Here is a 21,723-nt window from a genome sequence, read left to right on the forward strand (position 1 = left end):
CGAGACTGATTAGTCGCGTTATAATTTGCAATCTGAAGACCTTATTTTGTAATGTGGATATTGTTAAAGTTGAATCCTTGTTTCGTAGTTTCCTTTCTCGTAACAGTTGAAAAACCTCTTCTACTATAGTAATTATTATTATTATTGTCGCATCTGCGATTGTGATGTCCATGGGCGTCGGGTCAAATAACTTTAGACGGTCCGTTGCTCGTTTGCCCCCTTCTCCTATAAAAAATAAATATTAACAACGTCTCTATCGACAAAGTAAAAATTGTCTTCACACTTTTTGAGAGAATAAATCTCTCTTTTCAATGAATTCAGGGTCTACCTTTGAAACGGTTTCAATTTGACGATGATTTAGCTTATGTAAACCGTCAGTTAACTTAGCAATAAGTAGTTCGGCAGCTTTCAATAATGACACTTAATATTTTTTTATTTTATTGTCCACAAAGTTAATACGACAAAAATTCACATTTTTATCCCGCATGAGGACTTAAAAATTTTCAATAAATTCTTGTTTAAGACGTAATTTGGCTCCCCTTCTGTGAATGAATTTACATAATAAGCAGTTAGGTACCAGGAGATCAGAGCTGGGGAGGGGGTGATTATTTCAAACTCGGTCGTGTCAAATTAAATTAACATAGGGAGCGCAATACGAGACAGCAGCGCCACACCGGCAAATACCGGCGTTACTTATGCCACCTGGCTGTGGTGTGTTAACCACCTGCTATGCACAGACTATAAATCAATTAGTGTCACGTTATTTTAAATTTAATGGAATTAGCAACACATTACATTACGTTAATTTTTGTTACTTAATTTAAAAATAAAAATCATACAGCTTTCTAAGTGAAATAACATACTAGGTCTTACAAAGACACTATTTCTTCATTTCATTCCAATATTTTCATCCGCTTACAGAGTTTGCTGAAATCGTTTCGTTGGAAACTTTCCAGGAAATAATCCACGCGACCTGGTTTCCTTAATCCTACAAAGCTAATACTTTTAAAACTTTGATTTAAATGTAAATAAAACTTTGAAACATTTTACTAAACATTATCTTTATAAAATAGACATTAATAATGTTACTGGAAACTGCGAAAACTTGTTCAAATTTACATCTTTGATTGCGATTTTAGAGTTTACATTATAAAATATAATTCATATTGTGAATATAAATTCGTAAGAAATCAATTGGCAAGACCTTTGCCAGTAAATGACTTCACATCAAACGACTCTTTGATGCCGCTACAAAGCGTCGTAAACTATATTTTTTTCCCTTCCGCACAAATGTTTTTAGTAACAATATTTGTGAAGGTCCCCTCACTTGCCCAAAGTGTGCGAACTCTATATTATTTACATATAAATAGCTGAATAAACTACATGTTGCTAAGGGAAGGCGGTGCGTTGCGTACAAATCGCGTATTAAGGTTTGGATCGCGCACCACGTTTACGTTGATCTCGTGAGTAACAGTGGCGTTTTGTCCTTCTTTCTATTGTGCAAGAAGTAAATTCAATTTCTAACTTTTGAAACGTCCTATATATAATAAGGTTGAACTATAGTAAATTAATTTTCCAATGCAGTCGTCATTGGAAATTATACTAATTTCGTTTAACATCGATACAATTTCCTTAATTTTGCTGTTAGTTATACCTTGACCAGGAATATAAGTACACGACGAAGCACTTTAGGGTGTGCTGTAATGAGTAACCCATCCCGGGGTTTTTGTATTCATGTGTAAGAATAACTTAATACATAGGTATAGCACAATATTTATAATTAACTAGCTTTTACCCGCGACTCCGTCCGCGCGGAATAAAAAAAATAGAAAACGGGGTTAAAATTATCCTATGTCCGTTTCCTGGTTCTAAGCTACCTGCCCACCAATTTTCAGTCAAATCGATTCAGCCGTTCTTGAGTTATAAATAGTGTAACTAACACGACTTTCTTTTATGTATATAAGATAGATGACAGAGTTATTATTGTTGTGTTCGTTATAAAATTATTCATAGAGAACTAATTTATCTGCTGTTTTATTTTTACTTTTGTCGTATAATTGGTTTGATCTGGTGCTAGCTTCATTGGAGTGTTTGATGCTTTTTAAATCCAATTAAAAATGTAACTTGTTTCAGTTGCGAATAATAAATCCGTTCATTAAAGCTATAGTTGTATGATGCGAAATTAATTAAAGTATTTGGGTAAATGAGATTTTGAGGCGTCTTTGGTCGCGATTTGTTTGCGTAGAAATGTTTAAGGAATCCCTAACGCGTTGAATCAATTAAAAGTTGTACGGACTCGTTAAGATTAGAGGGAACGAGAAAACTTTGTTCAGTTGCCGTTCGGTAACGTGTTAAATCTTACAAGAATTAAGTCATTAATAAAACTTCTTATATCTTTCCGTGTTTCTAAACTCGATGTAATTTTTTATCTTCTTATCATCAGATTATCTTTGTCATCCAAACATTAAAAAAACATTGTTAAAACTGTTGCAAAAATTAAATATAACAATAATAGGTTACGACGAAAAAAAAATTAAGTCGGAATTTTTTATTTAGTTAATTAATTTCTTACAATGTAAACTTTCTTATTACTTATGTGAACAATATTTAACAAACTGTAAAATCGAGTACAATGATAGGTAATATCAATTTCATCGTACAATCCAAAAAATCCATACACACGGACACAAATTACATCATTTAATTTTCGTACCGTAGCGGTAGATGGCGTCAAGAAGCTCATATTTTCTTGAAATTAATTTCAATGTCGTCGACTCTGGCGAATGGTTGGCGCGAAGAGGTGACTCATTTGAATTGACGACGTGTTCTCCAGCAAAATTTAATAAAAATATCGAGGTTAGACTTTATTGGGAGCGGCATCGGATAAAATTAAAATAATAATATATTTGACGCAACCTTTCACGCTATGGGGACACATACCAGTTATAATTAAAATATATTTTCTTCCCTCGCCGCTCGCTAAGGGGGAGGCAATATTTTTCTTAATTTATTTTCCTATTCTTGTCGATTCAGCGGCAACGTACGGTTGGCAGAGTTTCAAGAAACAATTCATATGACTGAAATATAGATAATCATAACTGAACATAAAGTTCGTGTAACGTTACATTGGAAATAACCGGTCGAAAAGTTAGTGTTTTTAACATCAAAGTTACTCTGAATTTTGTTAATTATATCCGTATATAAGTTTCGGTGGCTCAGGGGTTAAGCATTTGATTTGGCAATCTACAGGTCGTGGGTTCGAATCCCGCCACCAATGTGTTTTTTTATTCTTGATTTACATATGTACATTTATACGACCTACTTATGGTGAAAGCGAAGAAATTCAGAGATATGTATGAAGTCAACCCGCACTGGGCCGGTAATGACTATGGCCTAGTCACCCTTAACTTAGGGTAGGCTCCGAATCCCTCGTTGGTGAGCTGATGATGATGATCCGTATTTTATTTCACTAAGTACGCAACTGGACAAACAAGGCACGTGTTATAATAACAAGATTGATACAACAATGAAAGGTTTCGGATTTGCAAATCTCTATAAACGATATGGTCTTGATCCTTTTATATTTGTTGGCAACATTTTAGATAATCTTGGTTCATGATCCTACTTTTGTCTGTGAGTGTACCGCTCGCCACAACTTGTCTCCGATTCTAAAATTGGGAACATTTAAATGAGTTTCGGGCGAACGAATGCCTAAACCGCGGCCGCTAACAAAAGGATTAAGCATTTAAGTGTTTTGAAAGTATTCGTGGAATCTATTTAATGCCAGAGTTTAATTAAGTCGAGCTTTTAACAATTATTAATAACTAAATTTAATATTCCAGTACTCGTTAATACTAATTTAAGAACAGTTTCATAGATAGATTCTTAAACTTTATAACAATATGACTATTCATATTGTTATTTGAACCGCAGTGTACTTTGCACTTCTATGAAAGAATAAGACAAGGCTACAATTTTTACGCAATCATCTTTCCATGTCTCTGTAATGTCAGAAATGTTGTTAGCGTCCAGTCTTTGTCAATTGAGACAGGACAGAGCTGACCGGACTCGGCTTTTGTTACTCCTCTATAAGCACTAAATTAATTTAACGATGACATTGTAAGTCATAAAGTATATTTTAACGTTGAGTTCATATATCACTAACTAATGCTTAAACTTACCTATCAGAAAAAAAGAGAGCAAAAGACGGTTGGTAAGGAGTGAGAAAGATAACTAGCTTAAAAATGAACCAAAACATTAATTTCTGACGCTGTAAATGTACCATAAATATAATAATATCAATAAAAGTTAATCATTGAAATTTAATCTCTTAAATAAATTTTGTAACAAAGTGAACAAACCGTCGTCATTCATAAAGCAAACGTAATAGATCCTTGGAGCGGAATAAATTCATAATCGACTTGTATTCCGACATCGTACGAAATCGGAAACATATCTGATCCACGTTCACCAGATTCAGATTCATTCTCTCTGAAAGGAACGAGATTAACTTCTCAATGCGTATAAGTCGATTGACTCGTGTCAATAAATGCCTATAATCTTTTCTTGGGTTTTCTTTGATAAAAATCTTAACACATTAAAGATTAAAAATGTGTTAACTTGTTCTATGTCGTGACTATCGTAGCAATGCACTAAGAAACAATAGCCGAGTCTACATCATACTTTATCTCTGTTTCTTTCCAAGATAATGAAAGGGATGACGATATGTTTTTACTTGAGTTTCTTCAGTGGGTACCAGCCAATAGAAACACTCAAGATGTGAACAAGAAAGTGTACTTTTTCATATAGGTAATAGCTACGACAAAATTGTACTAAAATTAATATAAACATTGTGTCACATTTCTTGTCCTTTAAAATATTACATGAATTAATATATAAAATAGTTGTAAGTCAGTTGTAGCGAGTGTCAACGCAAAACACAATAACATAGAGAGTAAAGTTTCAAATAACAACAGCAGCGCGGAGCTAAAGCTCTAATATAGCATTCAGAGAAAGCTTGCTCTGAGCTTTATCTACAACTGAGCTTAGCTTTCACCAACTCGATGTGATACGGAGTAGAATTTATACATTAATATTTCAGCAATTTGTTCTGATTTTATCTAAAATTACTTTCTTGTAATGTTTTTTTTTTTTAATTAAATTTCATGTACATTTGTGAAATAACTATCGTAATGAAATAATATTTAAAATAATTTACCAATCATTTTGAAATATAATTTATCACTACTGTTTACAAACTTTGATCTACTAAATTGACTTTAGAACATCGCTACTAACTTTTTGTTTCTAAGCAAGAATTTAAAAGTAAGTTACGTAAGTTGCTCTAACTTTAAAGTTACAACATTCGCTATGTGAATTTTATACACTATTGCAATGGATTTATGTGTACACCGATTTACTTATAATATACTAAGGACCTGTTCTATGTCCAATTAAGTTGCTTGTAATCACATATAAAGGTTTATATTTTTGAACGATGTAACATTTGTATGTCATATATTTATATGAAAGTATATTTTTTTCTCTCTTATCCTTTTTAAAAAATAACAAAATAAAACTAATAACATTTAGTATATCTATATTTTATTACATTCCTTTTGCCTCTGAACCTTTTCCGTCAATTTTGTTAAAACGCTTCAGTTCGCGGAAAGATTACCAACATTGTATTAATCTGATTTCGGAAAAGGAAAAGCGAGGGAACGTTGTGGATTGGTGTTTTGATACATCTCTCATCGAATACATTACAACAAATTCAATATGCGGTATAATTTCAAAGAGTATCAAATATAGAAATACAAGGCATTGAACATAAAAGACAAAATTATCATACGAAGATTGAATTAATTCGTATAATTAAAGTTAAAAAAAAATATTGAGTCCATCTTTTTTCGGAAAGAGACAAAAGGTAAAGACATTTTTAACAGTACAATATTCATTTCATCTTGATTTTAAAAGTTGAGTAAAAAAAGACATTCGTTTTCTAGACAAAATATTCTCAAAATCGGAAGATAGAAAACTGTCTTCTTTCTTGTATTATTTCTATATTGCACAATTTCGGAGTCGGTGTCGGCCGATGAATAAAAAACAGACAAATTGAGAATCCTACACTTTTAGAAGTCGGTTAAAATCAAAAATAAACAGTGACTCTTTCTATAATCACAATGAGCAGCACATAAGCAGATGTCTCAGGGACATAATAATATTTTTTCTCGTGATATTGTGTGGCGCAGTGGACTGGCACAAACTCGGCATGTGTCGTCACTTACAACGAAACAAAATCTCACTACATTTTACGAACACACAGATCACGACTTAAGGAGATCCTGCTTTATACACCACTAGCTTTTACCCGCGACTCCGTCCGCGCGGAATAAAAAAAAATAGAAAACGGAGTAAAAGTTATCCTATGTCCGTTTCCTGGTTCTAAGCTACCTGCCCACCAATTTTTAGTCAAATCGATTCAGCCGTTCTTGAGTTATAAATGGTGTAACTAACACAACTTTCTTTTATATATATAGATTATCACCTCTGGTATTAGTAAAATGGGTTGTTTTTATATTGAAATGTTTGCGTAACTAAAAACCTTTATTACTTTAACATATTTGATAAAATACGTAGTGAATTTATAAAATCAATTATTTAAACACAAAATAGTTTTATTAACATTGTTCACAAAGGTTAAGTAAAGTAGCGTGGATTATTTCCCTTGGAAAACAACATCTCAGATAGGTAAGCACGTTCGTCGAATAATTTATTAGATCCTAAATAAACTTGCTCTTATATTCTGATATTGAAAGTTGTATTAAATAGTTTTGAAAACAAATAACTTTAATTCTGGAATTATTAATTGTGGCCGGAAAGAAAATTATATACCAAGCAATTATCCCAAATCTTGAGACGATAATATTTTTTACTGCATAAAATTTTTATAAGGTTTTGTTGAATGTCTGATTTTTATAACATTTGCTATTCTTCAGGATGTCTTTTCCTTATAATAAGTAATCTTACTTCTTATTTCTTACTAACATTATAAATGGGAATGTTTAGATGGATGTATGGATGAATGTTTGAAGGTATCACCGGAACGGCTGAACGGATTTTGATGAAATTTGGCACAGATGTAGAAAATCGTCTGAAGAACACATAGACTACTTATTATTATTTTTTTAATTCAGACAGCTAGTTAATACATAACTCTAGCGCAAGTTAAGTTAATCAATGGTCGTGATGAATCCCAAGTGAAATCAGCTAAGTTAACAGCCCGTAATGAATAGTTATTATTCCATGAGAGTGCGGGGGAGGGTGCGGGGACGGGGAGGGTGCGTAATCACAGCTCGGGGGCTGAGGGGGAGCAAAGGAGGCGCGTATCACGTCTTATAATTGAAGGGGAAGTAGGAAAATATTTATAGACCAAGATTTGATATATGGATTGATATCAATGAGACTGCTTGTTATGTTGATTTGATTTACTTTGTTATTTTTCGTTTGATTTGCGTTACTTTGGATATTGGATTTAATGTTGTGGTAAAGATGATTTACTAAAAGCCTGGTTTATTCCCTAATAATGAATTTCATTATGAAAGGTGTTTCCCCATGTTTAAAAGGAAGACTTCGTAATTAAATATTATGTGCGAGATAATGAAATCCGTGTTTAATTTCAACGTCCAATTAAATAGAAAGGACGTAAACACATCAACGTCGAGTAGAGAAATAAGTGTCGTAGTTACGTCACGAGGCGAACGTTGAAGAATATCAATGAGCCGGGCAGCTGGTGCCTCAATAAACAGGGCATTCTGGGAGGCGCTACCCCCAGCTCGCGACTTGAATGAATAATCCACATAAATACTTTGTTGAGAAATGGATATTAAAATCCATTAATTAAATAACGTCAATATTCTTATCGTTCAGAAATCAATTTGTTAAAAGATAAGTAAAAAACAAGTCCGATTGAGTTGTTCCACCGAAAAAAGACAGAAAATTCACAAATTAGGAAAAAAAAATTAATTGCGGGATTTTTTTTTCTTTTGTAATCCAGAAATGTGAAATGGCACCGGGTAAATTAACTCGATATACCAGGGGTGGTGAAGCGGCGAAGATGCGGCAATTCAATCACGCGCCCATTACAGCACACTCCGGCGCGCTCGCCGGCCGATACGAACTATGAGGGAGTAGCGCGGCGCGGGGCGAGGATCAGCAAATTGCAGCCCCTAACGTCTATGCTTCCCTGGTATTTTTACAACTATATTCAAATGACGTAACAAAAGACTCCATAATTGCTTTTTTATGGAGGTTTACAATAATAATATCCATTCGAGAATTTATGTGATCTGATTTTTATTTTCACCATGTATTTTCAACAAGGAATAATTGTTTCGTTTGCGTCAGGTATCGCTTAGCATTGTCGTTTATCTAGAATTAACCACCAACGGCTCTAACATGGCATAATACTCGTATATTTTTAAATATAATTGAGCATTAGTAAGTAAATAAAGTAAAATACGACAAAACATGAGTTAACTAATGAATTATTTGTTATGTAATCCCGCATGGCGATGGAAATTAACTGGGTCTACATAAATATTGAAGCGTCAACATCAACAGGGGCGGATGACAAACACATCATTTGTCTTTGCAGCGAACAAACAATATCCATACAATTGTAGAATTTGGAACTAATTGAAAACGGAAATATACAAACGGGGATATTACCACACATTTTCGGTGAACCGATTCTGTTTGCGGACGACATGGCCTATTCTGATTTTCAAAAGAAAATCTTATTATTTTTAAATAAACTTTTAATTTAAATATTTATGGTACATGAGTTTTTTACATCATAGCTAGCTGTCGCCCGCGACTCCGTCCGCGCGCAATTAAAAAAACTAAATGGGGGGGGGGGTTATGAAAAATAGATGTTGGCCGATTCTCATAGATACCGGATAAGCACAAAAAATTTCATAAAAATCGGTCAAGCCGTTTCGGAGGAGTACGGTGACGAAAACTGTGACACGAGAATTTTATATATTTTATTAGATAAGATGTACATGAGTAACATTGACAATTTCACACAAAGATCAAAGGTGCTATAATGTAAAATGTTCCACGTAGACGTGGCAATTCAATCAGGTAACCATTAGGGCACAGCCGGAACACCCTCAGACCGCAAGCTGCGTTGGGGTAGAGAGCGATAAGTACCTTCCCTGTGAATTTGCGAACACGTGCCTCCTGTGGTTTATCCAACCCTAGTACATTTATTGCATAAAATTTTAAGTTCAGTTTAGTTAGTTACATTGATTTTGCTTTCTTGATTTATACATTTTGTAAAATTTAAAATTACGTATATGTTTGGCAGCAAGTTGGTTGCAGCAGGTCACTGTCACGTAACAATGCCGCATTGCATGCAGCCTGCGTTCCAACTGCAGCTTGAAGCTTGCACCCTGCACCCTGCGACATGCTGCACTCCGCATCGCCAAATAATTTACACAGTGATAGCTAACCATTATACAACATCATTCATAGCAAATTTAAATGGTTAGTGGTTTTTTAAAATCGTTGTTTTAAAAAAATTAAAAACATCAATAATGTAAACGTAAAAAAAAATCAAAAATGCAAATGAAAATATTACATTGTTAAAAGAGAAAAAACAAACATGATTCGAAGAAAAAGTTTGTGAAAAATAATACCAATGACACGGCGAAAGACGACGAGAATTTCAAAATTAAAACTCCAAGGTTACACAGCGAAATACAAAAGCGGGTTTTGCCGACTTTCTCTGTCGAAATGAAGACGACCTGACGCGGCCAGATATTCTTTACAGTTCGAAAAACACGAGCGAGTGTCGGCCTAGCACTCAGCCCCTAACCAACAGCCGACAGCCGGCAGCCGACAGCCGATGTCATTATTTTACGATATCATTTTTCACAACAGAATGAGGATGTTAAAAGTAATCTTGATAAAAGAGGCAATTATCGCCCCTGGGACGAGTATAATTCAAGTAATTATTATTTTCAATTGTAAAAGAAACTCAATAGAATACACAGTGAATCGTATAAAAGAAAGTTAAGTCTAAAAATAATTAAGGAATTAAATCTTAAGGTAAACAGTAGAAAGTACAGCTATAATTGAAAAAAAAATCATGGAAAACAATAAGATAATTTCATCGTACTACGGAGCTCCTTATTTGCCGGTGCGAAATAAATAGAGGACATTACTTACAACGATCTTAGAATTAATAAGGTGACCGAGCGATTTGCAGTCAAGCAACAACGGCGAATAGCAAACACCAAACAACAAACATGAATGTGAGGATTTTTGTTCGCCTGTTTTGTTTGGTGTTTGCTGTTTGTGCCAGTGATTGACATCTCTCAGCGGCTTTTCCACACATATCAATGTGTTTGTGTTCGGTGTTTGGCACGTGTTTGATGATTGTGGCTGTTTGTAGCAAACACCAAGCGTCTGAAGCGACCATTATATTTTACATTCGGCGCGTCTCATCACGTCGCGGCTCACTCCTCTCCCCGGGACGCTGTTGATTAATTTGTTCCGCCCTCATTCACGGACTCGTAAATTTTTCATTTAAAATATTGCCCCAAGATCTATTTAAAGAACGTAACGAACCGTGTATAAAAAGCTCCTTTAATGAGTAGACATTAGACATTTTTCGCGATATTTCTTTTTATATTACACTTTGTTATAAAAAAACAACTTACCTATATTTTGCATGTAAAATATATTTCGTTTAGCTCAATTTCGGAATTTCAAAAACACCGTATTAAACGATACCTCATTTTCCAAGCTATTATTTACCTAAAGCGGGGAAACTAGTTAGCGAGTAAATAGTTGTATCAAGTTGTCACCAGGCTCGCATAGCTGGTGTGGCGGTGCGGCGGTGTGGTGTCTCCGTCAGACCTCAAACTGTGCAAATTATCTCGTCTACGCGACATCGCAACTCATCTAACTTGTTCTCGCGGACGACGACGCGAATAACTTGACAAATTTCTCAAATTGTGTGACTATGTATACAGTGTGTTATCTAAAACATAGTGTGTGTGTTTTGTCTAAAATGTGCAATAACACGAAATCAAAAGATAAAAGTTTTAAAAAATGTTTCGAACATTGTTCTAGATAGAAACGAAAACGATTTGACTAAGCTTTCAGTAAGTTTAGTAGCTTATTTTTAAAGTGAAGAATGATTAAAAGATCAACACCTGTATCACGGACTAAAGCGGAATTGACCTGTTATAAACTGACACAACAGTCAACTTTATTACATACAAAGTTTGTCCGATATGTGGCGCTTTGGTCGCGGAGATTATTCAAACTGTCCGAGTTAACGGCGAGCAGCGGTCACCTCATCTAACTTTTCCACTCACGCGACGACATTACTCGTTGACAATGTGTTGCAGAATTTAGTTGGAACATGCACATGTCAAGGTACACTCCAACATATTAAAGGTCACTTTTAAAAGGAATAAAAGATTTCTACACATTAGTTCATTTTTTAGGAACCAAGAAGTTAAATAAATCAACTTTCTGATCTGATTCTATGATAAGATCCTGTAGCGTTAAAAAGTATTCTACTAATAAACATAGCCTATATATAGTATTCGGAGATAGTGTAGCTTTTGTGTGTGTTCATCGACGCCCATGGACATCTGCAATACCAGAGGAATCGCTGATGCATTGGCGGTCTTTGAGATGGTGAAACGCTCTCTTCTTGAAGGACCCTAAGTCTTAGCGGTTTGAAAATACAGCCGAGGACAGACCATTCTACAATGCGGTAGAAAGCTACGCGAAAACTGCACGGTTGTGGATTACCAGCAATCGAGATGGTGTGAATGGAACCTAGCGGTCTGTCGTGTCGTCCGATGACGGAACTCAGCGGCAGGAGATGTTTCCCAACAGTGAAAGAATTTTTCAAATGGTTTCGCAGCCTTTTCAATACAAATAAACAATCAAATATTTCCTTTTATATTAGTATTGCTGAATAAATAAATCTATCAGGCTCATTGGTCTCATCACCAAATTAAGCATAGTTATATTAATCACCATACTCAATTTAGTATAGAAGTGTATAAGGTCGAAATCAATTGGAACAAACATAACACGACAAAGCTTGACAACTTAGCAACGTGTGGAGACGTGTGACGTCACAGAGCATAACACAAACCAATCAGATCGCGCGAGTGTCACTCGGTCATCTGTGTGTGACACGACAAACGACACAATAGACATAAACTATCCGTCCATTTTGTTTTTTATGATTTTTACCATTTAAAACTCTATTTTTATAAATTCATACAGACCTCTCAGTACATCAAACTTTAGATGATCTTTTAGCTTATGCTATTTTATAAAGAAAGAAGCGAGCTTTAAAGTCTTCTTTACACTTTACTTTTAAAAAAAAAAACACGGCAAATTTTGTAAAGTGTGTCGTGATGTAATTTTAACATCCATATTAGTTTTATTGCAATAAGTTTGTACAGAAATCTGAAGAGAAGGATACAGTTTGCAAATGTAAATGTATAATCCATTTGATTGGGTCAAAATATTTCAACTCTTCTTTAGTTTCTGATACAGTCATGTTACTTGCCCAGCGTATAAACATACGGCAAGGGACAAGGAGCTTACTATTCTGAAATAGGTAAAATCGAACCCTATTACGTTACAGCTCCGACACAACGGACCCTTTTGCCTTTTACGTATAAATGTATATTCATGGAAATTTAGCTTAAAAGCAATCTATTTTTACAATCTATCTCTTATATATGTATTTACTAGCTGTCACCCGCGACTCCGTCTGCGCGGTATTAAAAAAACTTTATTAGTTGTGTGGTCTTCCAGACTTTTATGCCAAATTTCATCAAGATCCGTTGAGCCGTTCCGAAGATACTTTCAAACAGGCATCCATCCATCCATCCAAACATTACATTTTTAATATTAATAAGAATTTAAAAAAAAATCCTATCAAATTAACAATTTCTCAAAAAATTACCTGAATGTCGGATAAAATTACTAGGCTATAAGAATCTTCTATAATTGAAGCATTGAAGAAATATGAAACGTGAGGCTTTGTACAGTACGGGGTGGAAGATGGGGGGCCGCACGTGAAGCTGTGAATCTCAGATCGGATCCACCCTCGAAACTATGCTGTACTGGTACATTTGTTGCATAAAATATTTCCGCACGACTTGTCATTTTTGGAATTTGAGCCTCTTAAATTCCCTTTAACCGTTCCTATTTTTAACATTGTCTTGGACTTGAATAAAACCTTTTAAACACTGGAAACTCATTCACTATTTCAGATTCGGCAAAATAATTTCTCGCAACAAACATACAAAGCGGGTTGGGCACGCACACAACGCCCACACAATAGGACAGTGGGCACGGGTACCAGGCGAGCAGAGTCACGTAAGAGCACCGCAATGCGCTGCCCACGTGCCCTCAACATTAAATTGTCGAGCCATGCAGCTTCAATACACAATCATTTTAATATAAAGCATTTTAATGCAGAATGAGGTTTTCCAGTGTTTATTTTACGAACCTATATACAAGATTTTGATTACATATGTATTTTAACTTATGTACACTATTATAATACTAATTATAGTACAAAATTTTATACATAATGCATTTCATGCGGAGTCTTGCGCTTCTGTCGACAATTTATTCAAACTCGCGTCGACAACTCATCCAACTTTTTCCCGCACGCGCCTGTATGGGGAACATTTCGCATAAATCAAATGCACATTATATATTCTGATCTCGTAGAATTCCGCACTTTTTGAAATGATCGAGTACCTTTATTTTATCTCACGTATTAAATGTATTAATGATTAGTAAGTTTTTAACATAACACCCCTAACTTGGGGTAGGCTCCAAGCCCCTCAGTGGGGACGTATAGTGAGCTGATGATGAAGTTTTTAACTTTCATCTCTAATTGTATTTTACCGAAAATAAAACTATGAAATAAATTTTTTTAATTTCCATTCCAATTTTTTTCAAATAATATTAGGTCTTTACATATGAAATTGGCGTTTTTCGTACTGGCCACTTTAATCACGAATTTCTCCTCTTTGGTAAGGAATTCCAAATTCAAATTTGTACAGCTATAGACTCATGTATTTGTGGTTCGATGACCGTCATTCATTTGTTTTTTTTCTTCTGTTTTTTTCTGTTTGCGTCACTCATTTTACAAAATGGAAAACTTAAAATATCGCATTATTTACGAGTACGAGTTCCGCCGTGGCACTAGTGCTGCGGAAACGACTCGAAGGGTGAATGATGTGTATGGCGGTCGTGTTGCAAAAGAAAACACAGTTCGTTTTTGGTTCCAACGTTTTCGTTCTGGAAATTTCGATCTGCAGAACAAGCCCCGTGGACGGCCTGAGACTCAAGTTGATAATGAAGAGTTGAAGGCTATTGTGGAAGCGGATCCACCGCAAACCACGTCCGAGTTAGCTGCAGGCTGCGATGTTAGTGATAAAACTGTTTTAATTCACTTGAAGCAAATTGGGAAGATTAAAAAGCTTGAAAGGTGGGTACCTCACGAATTGACTGAAGCAAACCGGTAAACGCGCGTCGACTGTTGCGTTACATTACTAAACCGGCACAATAATGAAGGTATTTTAAACCGAATCATTACCTGTGATGAAAAATGGGTTCTTTACGATAATCGGAAGCGCTCAGCGCAATGGTTGGATCCTGGCCAGCCAGCCAAATCCTGCCCCAAGCGAAAATTAACCCCAAAAAAGTTACTTGTAAGCGTTTGGTGGACTAGTGCCGGTATTGTTCATTACAGTTTTCTCAAATCTGGCCAGACTATTACGGCTGATGTCTATTGTCAGCAATTGCAAACCATGATGGAAAAGCTAGCGGCTAAACAACCTAGGCTGGTCAATCGCTCCACGCCACTGCTGCTTCACGACAACGCTAGACCACACACTGCGCAACAGACGGCTACTAAATTAGAAGAGCTTCAATTGGAAAGTCTAAGACATCCTCCGTACTTCCCGGACCTTGCTCCAACAGATTACCATTTTTTTCGAAATTTGGATAACTTCTTGCAAGGGAAAAAATTCAACTCCGATGGGGCAGTCCAAATCGCCTTCAAAGATTTTATTGATTCCCGTCCGACTGGTTTTTTTAGTAAAGGGATCAATGAACTACCTATGACATGGCAAAAGAGCATAGAAAATAATGGTTCATACTTTGATTAATTAAATATATTATATTAAAAAATATTCGACTTTTTGTTCCTCCCATACAAAACGCCAATTTCATATGTAAGGACCTAATATTTGATTTTTTTTGTAAATACTAAATTCTTACTAGTGTTATAAATGCGAAATGTTTAGATGGATGGATGGATGTTTGAAGATATGAAGGTTAAAAGGCTCAACGGAACTTGATGAAATTTGACACAGATGTAGAACATAATCTGAAAGAACACATAGGCTACTAATTAAGCATTTTTAATACCACGCGGACGGAGTCGCAGGCGACAACTAATATTAAAATATTAATTAAGCTAAAATATTTATCATACAGCAATAAAAGTGCTAAATCATTTCCGGGCGTCGTTTATTTATTTCAGAAATAAAAGTCTATTTACCAACATCACGGTACAACCGACATGGAATCTAAGGGCCGCTGGGAGCATTCCAGTAATTCCACGATGTTAAAAGAAAAACGTTTTCTGTTTGTGACAGTTTGATTGCCCGCTGGACTATAGCGTATACAATGTTACGAACATTCGAATTACAGTTACGATGAAAAACTATTTAACCGATATCAAATATTCTTTCATCAGAAACTATGTTAACTATATTACACAGAGATAATAAATTTTTTATTAACATTTTGTTTGTTTTATACTTTTTAAAATGAGATGTCCTCTGTGCTGCGAAACCGGAACTAACTGCTTGTGACCATATGATAAAATAAACAAACATAATTAACATTGAATATAGATTAAATAAACTTATTAAAACAGTTAATTAATAACAATACATTAACTGTGGCTTTCTGAGATCAAAGTCTCCGTTTGAAACATATTGATATCTGTATTTTGACATGGAAATAGGGACGTTGATATGTTTTATATAGATATTTTGATTTCAGAAACCGACGGTAAATCTACCAAATGAATCTAAAAGTTTCCGCTATGTGGAGTTGTAGTTTAATCAGTAATCTAAACCAAAACTGCACTAAGATTATTTGCAGGAATAATTACGTGAGCGCCGTACTCAGTTAGGTTAACCTTTACTTGTGGCTTCATTTGTTCAGCTGCGCCGAGTGAGAAGTAACAGGCGTTCATAAACTTACACACCTGTTTGCAAACTTATTGTACACAAACATACACAAAAGGAAACTGAAATACATTGAAATATGGAATATTTAAGTTAATCTCTGTATCTATCTTCACTAAAGTACGCTAATATTAAAGACAATAAGAATAAAGTGTGACAAAGTTATGGAATGACAAAGTAACTTTTGTCCAGAGCATTTCTGTCCAACAAAATAGCTGCATCGTGACAAGGGTTGACACACCGTTTACGGTGTCCGTATTCTCGCGATCCCTTAAAGTGTCTGATTTCCTGGTACATTTACAATTCACATGCAAGGTTTTTTTTTAATTCAAAGAAAAAAATATATTGTTTATTTGTAATTTTATTTAACACGACCAGAACTAATCGTTGGTTTCTGAGACAAAAAATCTCTGTACAAAACATACCCGTTCGGCATAAAAGTCAGAAAGATGACATAATGTTGTCTGAAACATGTTGACTTTTAGAGCTCAGCAAAATGTTGTCTTTTCGATAACTTTTAGCCGATGTCATTTTAAAGCAATCTCAATGATAACTAAATGATGACTTTTCGAGAACATATTTTTTTGTTAATAAAACTTTAAAATTTTTTCAGATTTATTGAATTTCCTTAATAATCATTTTTAAAAAACAATTCTACTTTGATACTTTTTCAAAAATAAATTTGGTGTTCAATTCAAAAATAATTCGAAATTGAAATATACGAAAAATTGAATTGTTAGTACTTTTCGCGACAACAGCGGCCATTTTGTTCTATACGGACCTCTCACTCATCCATTAAAGAGTGATTGTTGACAAGCGTGAATTGCATCGTAATTCGTTCGGCATTGCTAAGTGTTTTTATTCAATTATTACAACATAAACGTATTATTTTTGACTTAACATACTGGTTGAAACTATAATTAATAGTATTTGTGATTCTTATTATTCAGTTAGTTATCAAGAATTTAATTGCCGAACAAATAAACTTGTAAGTATGAATATAGGTTATAAACACATTTTTTCATATTTTATAACTAATTAAATTATTTAAAATTGTTGTAAGACGATGCTCGTCGCTATTTTAATTAAATGCAATTTAAATATTTTACTTTTTAAAATATTTCTAACTTTAAACATTTGTATACAATTTTGTTCATTTAATTCATACATAATAAAAAAAAAACTTATCAGCATCGTCTTTGTAAAAGTGTCTGATAAAATTTAGAATGCGCTAAAATTTAATGAATATTTTCAATTTCTAATTTGATATTTTTTTAGGATTCAACACAAGATGTAAAAGTAAGAAACTAAAAGTAGAAAGAGGATAATATCGTCAAGTTCTTCTGATAATGAGGGTATGTAACAAATAAAGTTGTTCAATTATATATAATTATTTTGTTCCTTATTAATAAAACACTTTATTTTCAGATAGCGGAATAAATAATATACCAATGCCACCTGCCACGTACGTGAGCCAAAAGGATCAGCAACCACCACCAACATTTAAAACTCCTATATCATTACTTGAGCCGTAAAAGTATTTATAATTTTAATAATAAGATTATTTATATTGGTATGTCATATCGTTATTATTCATTGTGTTATCAAATAAACAATAATTAAACCTATTTACCATGTCGATTTTAATTTTACACTAGCCTCTTAATTTTAACATAAAAACGTTAACTTTATGATATCTAGAAAATGTTATCTTTCTGATATCTTTTTAATGATCTCTAAAAGATGGCGCTAGATGGCTCATAAGAGAGCTTTATGTTAACTTTATGTTAACTTTATGTTGATTTTTTGGTTATCATTTCTGATATCAGATCTTGAATAATGTTAACATTAAGAGAACTTTATGCTATCTTCTTGCCGAACGGGTATCGTCATCCCTGTCACTATCTTTGAAAAAAAAAGATATAATAATATATTATAAACGGGTCTTAGAAACCAGCGATTAGCAAATAAATAGACATCAAAAATGTACTTATGAGGCAAAAAATCGCTCACATCACAAATGAGTTTTTAAAGTTAACAAAAGAATTTCCACAAAAGGAAAAATCTATTTGTAAAATAATTTTAATTTACGTGACGAAAACATTCGCACTTGGCATAACTTAATGCCCTCTAGTGACCGGGAGTGCATAATTTACTGCGGAGAAAAAATCTCCATACAAAAGGGGGCCACCTTTATACTGGTATGCGACAAGAAGGTTGCCAAATGTACTCTATTACCATAGTACAAGGGTGTACTTTGAAAGTCAAATGTTTGGCGAAGTTGACAAAGAGCCGTGCGGTTTCGCGAGACACTCATCTTACTTTGGCGTTGTATAGCGAAGCGGATACACGGAAAATTCGATGAAATTAACATAAAATTGCACGATAATTTTCACCTACTTAATTCAAACGTAAAAACTATGCTGGGTAATACTTATTTCGTAACTAGCTGTCGCCCGCGACTTCGACACAGCGGAATAAAAAAAAAACTTGAGAGGTGTCAAGGGACACCCGGATGGAACGAAGTTCCTATGAATTTTCGTTATATATTGTCACGTCGTTGCCATGGTTACTATAGCAAAAAGTGTCGTGACAACTTTTCGTAAGATTTTTTTCCGTCTAACCCCCTTTCACAACGCGCGATAAGGAACTTCGTTCCAAAAATTAGTAGAATATGTGTTATTCCAGGCCATCTATGCCAAATTTCAACGAAATACGTGCAGCCGGTTTGGACATACCTATTAACAAACATCCATTAATCTACACTTTCGCATTTAAAATATTAGTAAGATGTGAAGCATATTAAAATAAATATTGCTTTATAATAAAACAATAACGAGGTTTAATAAAGCTTCTAAACTATAAAAAGTACGTCCAGTCTACGCATGTATAAAACTATTTATTCAATAAAACTGGAATAGAATATTTATAAAAAAAAACTAAAATCGGCATCATCGATAACAACAAACTCGGAGTTACCGAAAAATTTGTCAAATTTCATTTCCAAACTAACAAACAACACGGAACATGAAACACAGTTTTCCAAACTGACCGTCAACTCTAAATCCGTTGCGTTTGTTTCGTACATTCTGTAGTTTAGAATTAGTGCAACTATCTGTTACAGGATGTTTCAAAACTAAATTACTATTGCAACATCGAAACTTAGTTTGGATGCTATTCATACTTTTGTTTTAGTCATTGCACTTTCCGTATTAATTTAATAAAACAAATAAAAAATAAATTTTAATTTATGTCATCAAGAGATAAATTAACGTAAAACAATAATGTTTATTAAATTTAAAAATTGAATATAAATATGTCCCTAACATTAAAACTTTATACTTTTTGATCTACAAAACTTAGTTGATATTTAATCCCATTCAAAGAGTAGCATAATATAATAAACAACTTGTTTAATAAACAACTTTACAACAAAGCGATTCAAATACATATTAAATTATTTCTTTGATGTATTTTCTGTATATGGAACAAAATGTTAGTACAATTAATTGAATACGCTTCAAATGCAATCAAATTCAGATATGAAAAATACAGAAATACACCCAGGTATAAATTCAAAAAGGTACAAAATTTGTTACTAGTTTTTTTCCAAAAGCAATCAGATCAGATGGATAAAACGCAACGATCTATTTCAGTATAAAGTTGACGTTAAATGGAAAACAATCTTCTGGTGTCATTATTTTCTTTCGTAGCATTGACTTTAAATTAGTTTTTCATACGTAGTTAGGAATAGGTTACACATTTCTTTATATTTGAATATTTACTTAAAAACTAATTGAAATGGCTACACTATATTTGTAGGTAGGAAACGAATGAGGTCAAGTGTGTCGGTATATGGTCGTGGAGTCATCTGTCAAGGTATCCCGCCTGACCGCTTATTGGAAAAGATCGATAGCCTCCGACTGGGGAAGATGTTCAATTTCAATTAGCAAGCCACGACCCAAATTATACACAAAATTACATTATTCCTTTAAATATGATTTTTCTTCATTCATTCAAGGTTAAAAAAAATGTCACCAAAAACACAGCCTAAATTTTAATAGGGAAATTTCCAAAAAATAATGTATTTATCTGTGTTAAATGTGATTAAAATTAGATTGACGTTAGTCACATTTGATTCAGATAATAAAATACCGTGTTCTAACTAAGGAACTATTTAATTTTGCATAATGTAATGAAGTGGGTCCTTGATTCTCTCAACCACGTAGTTTGTTAGTTCAATGCAATTTCAGTTGCAGACGAGTTAGAACTTCATTTAAAATTAAATCTCTAAAATCTTTTATATGTATGCTTTCAAAATATATAAATAATATAATTTTTATCAAAATAAAAAACAATTTTCATTGATAAGGTTCAAAATAAATTTCAGGAATCATAGAGAACACAAATGTGATTTAAAAAGACTTAAGAAGATCAAAGACGACATTATACGAAATAACAAATTAGAATTCATCGGCAAAATACAGTCTCTTTACCGAGATATTGGAATCAGGTGTACCGGGAACGGGGCTAAGGTCTAAAGGTCCGAGGGTTCGAGGGTCAAAGGGCAATTTGTTTAGTGGACGCAACGGACTGAAGACAAATCACCGTAGCGGAGACAAATCGAACCTTTTATAGACAAATCGGACGTACAAATAAATCCGTAAACATGTCTGGGAATAATGACAATACTTATTTTACTTATGTAATAAATGAAAAATTTTAGAAGGATGGATGGATGTTTGTTAGAAGGTATCTCCGAAACTGCTCAACGGATCTTGATGAAATTAGGCACAAATTTAAAACGTAGTTTGAAAGAAAGCGAGCGACGGGCGACAGCTAACTAACTAGTAAATAAATAAAAATGTACATAATACTACATACAAAATAATGTTAATATATAGAAAGTTAGTAGTACTTTGAAACCAATTTAATATTATTGTAACTTGTATAATTGCCTATGAATGAAAAGATCTATGGTGGCTGTTTTTTTACTTGTTTTTTTTTTTTGTAAAAGATCCGAAGACTGAAATTAGTGTGGTATAGCATCTTATATTAAACTGTACCAGGAGCGGTGAAGTATGTAGGAAATTACAATTGAATCACACAACTCAGCAGTTTCGGGTGCACGACAGGCTCAATATCTCTACGATATTGCGTAAGATCTGTTCCTTACGTTCATGGTTCACTGGTACTATTGTCTCGTTAACGGTCGATAGGACATCGGTCATGGTATGAAACTTACCTGAAAAGAAAAAGAAAAAGCAATTAAATTACATTTTTAGATTTTATTTTCTGATAGTTGTAATTTGTTGATTACAAATGTATTAGGGTCACATGACTCGGCCGATTTATCGCGGCACTAGACATTGATGACATTAACAAGAGTTAC

At 33.9% G+C, this 21,723-nt stretch overlaps 1 protein-coding gene and 1 long non-coding RNA gene across 2 annotated transcripts in view; one reads left to right on the top strand and one right to left on the bottom strand.

The window, feature by feature from the left end:
* LOC106713966 (neurobeachin) overlaps nt 1-21,723 on the bottom strand; it is a 327,564-nt gene that overhangs the window by 216,780 nt on the left and 89,061 nt on the right. The window lies entirely within an intron of this gene.
* LOC123722275 lies at nt 17,284-17,887 on the top strand. Its single transcript, XR_006756456.1, has 3 exons — nt 17,284-17,319; nt 17,610-17,686; nt 17,760-17,887. It is a non-coding gene; the product is annotated as an uncharacterized LOC123722275 (long non-coding RNA).

Source organism: Papilio machaon, chromosome 22 (genome assembly GCF_912999745.1).
Source record: "Papilio machaon chromosome 22, ilPapMach1.1, whole genome shotgun sequence".
Classification (NCBI taxonomy): Eukaryota; Metazoa; Arthropoda; class Insecta; order Lepidoptera; family Papilionidae; genus Papilio; species Papilio machaon.